At 37.7% G+C, this 3,073-nt stretch overlaps 1 protein-coding gene across 1 annotated transcript in view; it reads right to left on the bottom strand.

Moving 5' to 3' along the window:
• Positions 1 to 1,986, bottom strand: part of LOC144957191 (uncharacterized) — a 16,210-nt gene extending 14,224 nt beyond the window's left edge. Inside the window, exon 1 of the mRNA XM_078888245.1 lies at positions 1,884 to 1,986. The gene's annotated coding sequence lies outside the window, so the exon portion shown is untranslated. The remainder of the gene's footprint in view (positions 1 to 1,883) is intronic.
• Positions 1,987 to 3,073: the final 1,087 nt, after the last annotated feature.

Raw genomic sequence — 3,073 nt, forward strand, 5'->3', positions numbered from 1 at the left:
TTCGTTACACGCACCGAATTTACAACAATATCGAGGAACAAAGAGGAATGGAAAAGAACAAAGAAAGTCGGCTCACTAATTGGAGACACCGAGGATGTACAAAGAAGAAAACAGCTATCAAACGCCGCACTCAGTAAACTCACCAATGTATGGATTAGAGGTGACAAAATAAAGAGAAAAACCAAACTGAAACTGTACCATGCTCTTGTAAAACCGGTACTTCTGTATAACTGCGGCACTTGGGCGTTGACAAAATCCGAAGAAGAACATCTGGATGCCTTCCATCGCACACAGCTAAGAAGGGTACTGGACATCAAATACCCAAAAAAGATCTCAAATGAATCACTCTATAAGATCACAAAAGAAAGACCAATCTCCCTTGACATTTTACAACAACGATGGCAACTTTTCGGTCACATACTACGCAGGGACAAAAACATACCAGCTAACCAAGCCATGTCGGGATACTTCCAAAAACACGGGAACCTTTTCAGAGGAAGACCGATCACAACACTCCCTGTGATCCTAAACAAAAACCTCACAACACTTGGACAAAGTATTAGTCTCATAACGGCAGGGACCTTAAAAATCTGAGAACCCTAGCAGAGGACCGGCAATATTGGAGACACCTCACACAGGAAATACTGGAAACAGCCAAGGCGACCCGATCTTTCGGTCGAGACGCGAAAGGCATCTAAGTCAAGTCACACGCACGTACTCGAACGAAAACTTGGTGTGAATATACGGCAAGGGATTTAGACCCAGTAATCCGTATGAGACGACGGATATTGCTCTGCGCATTACAATTTCGACATTTTACAAACGGAAAGAGCGTTTTGTTTTCAATTATAGTCTAATATTTGGATGTACCAATATTATTGAATTCTAAAATGTAAGTATTATAATATTAAATGAACTATAAATAGTGGTGAAAGGATGTTTGCCATTACGTAGCTTAACTGATGCGAAACTAAGTCATAATGGCGTCGGGATAGCAATTGACTAAATAATTTAACATTTTTATATGATATATGATATAATGTAGGCTGTTACAGCTTTTTATCTGCTCTTGTGCATTCGTGAAAGTATTTAATTCACGTCTCTCAAAACTGGGCACGCCACATAGTGGAAGGAGGGCGTCGACAACTGTTGCAGGCAGGTGGTTCCATTTGTCGACTACCCGAACTGAGAAAAAGTTGTGCCTAAGGTTTAGAGAATACCTTTCCTTATTCGTACAAAGTTGAAATATATACAATATAGCCATAATTTTAAAGTTTAAAAAAAGCACCGCCCAAAAATAAAAAATACAGGCTCTGAGGTATCAAATGGCCTTATTCCAAAGCAAGGGCACGACATAAACATACCAGTTGTGTATGTGGATAGATGAAAAATGTGGACCAATTTAGAATTTAACAATTATACTTTCCCGCTAAGACGAATTTCCACTTACAGTAAATCATTAATAATCTCTTTGCATGTATGTTAAGTACGCAAGATCGGTACAGTGCAGCAAATTTTGGGGAGCCTTTCCACAAGTTCCTAGCAGTGAAGGGCAAAAGTCCCATTGGAAAAAAAAACACCCAAAAAAAAAAATAAAATAAAATAAAAAGACACCCCTCCCCCTCTCGAACCCACATCATATCTATATAATATAATAATAAAAAATATATATACTAATAGATAAAATTTAATCGAATTTAAGCCAGTGTTACGAAAATGCAGAAAAACAGCCAGATTTTGTAATACGGTAATCAGGTTTGAATATATTGACTCAATTTTGTATAGAAAAAAATGTCAAAGCTTTTCAGATCTTTAAATTAAATCTACATGCCGTTATCTCGATAATTCGCCAGTATTTGAAAAATTACAAGTTAATCTCTTACCTCCGAACGATACCACACGCTCCCGAAAGATTCCATTCTCTTCTTTCGTCAATATGAAAATAGACAATCTAAAGAGCAAGCAGTGTTGGTCATCGATGTTAGACTGTCGACAGTCAAAGTGCATTTGAAATCACGTTTTTTAGCAAGGTTGGCTCGTGTGTAGTAGTGAGTGGTTGTTTCAAAAGTGTAAACAAAAGGTACGGCACTACATATAGATAGTATGCAGATGACGTCACTCAGGCTTTTGTTATTGTTTTTGCCATCCGCGTTTGTGAGTTGTTCTCACTAAACTGGATTAACCAGACTATAAAAGTTCATGGTTACACAGAGTTTGTGTGTTGGTCCGTTATACTTCCGGATGGCAATGTTGTGAACTCCTTGGCCAAGCGCATTCTATCTATAGACAGTATGCACTTGGCTAAGAAGTTCACAACATTGCCATCCGGAAATAAAACTGGCCAACACACAAAAATGTGTGTAACCTTGAAGGTTTATAGTCTGGTTAATACAGTTTAGTGAGAGGTACTCATAAACGCGGATGGCAAAAAACAATAACAAAGAATGTGTGACGTCATCTTCGAACTATCTATATATAGATAGTATGCAGATGACGTCACTCAGGCCTTTGTTATTGTTTTTGCCATCCGCGTTTGTGAGTTGTTCTCACTAAACTGTATTAACCAGACTATAAAAGTTCATGGTTACACAGAATTTGTGTGTTGGTCCGTTATACTTCCGGATGGCAATGTTGTGAACTCCTTGGCCAAGCGCAATCTATATATATAAAACATACAAACAAAGCTAATCATAATAAAATGTTAAAAAAGCATAAAGGCAGATAGGATGCGCTTGGCTAAGAAACTCACAACATTTTCATCCAGAAATATAACGAACCAACAAACAAAACTATGTGTAATCTTAAACTTAAACGTTTATAGATAGTATGCGCTTGGCTAAGAAGCTCATAACATTGCCATCCGGAAGTATAAAGGACCAACACACAAAACTGTGTGTAACCATGAACTTTTATAGTCTAGTTAATACAGTTTAGTGAGAATCACTCACAAACGCGGATGGCAAAATACAATAACAAAGCCTTGAGTGACGTCATCTTCGAACTTTCTATAGTCTGGTTAATACAGTTTAGTGAGAAGTACCCAAAAAACGCGGATGGCAAAACAATAATAAAG

The sequence above is a fragment of the Berghia stephanieae genome, chromosome 1 (assembly GCF_034508935.2).
Source record: "Berghia stephanieae isolate SIO BIC M18660-M18661 chromosome 1, UCSD_Bste_1.3, whole genome shotgun sequence".
Taxonomy (NCBI): Eukaryota; Metazoa; Mollusca; class Gastropoda; order Nudibranchia; family Aeolidiidae; genus Berghia; species Berghia stephanieae.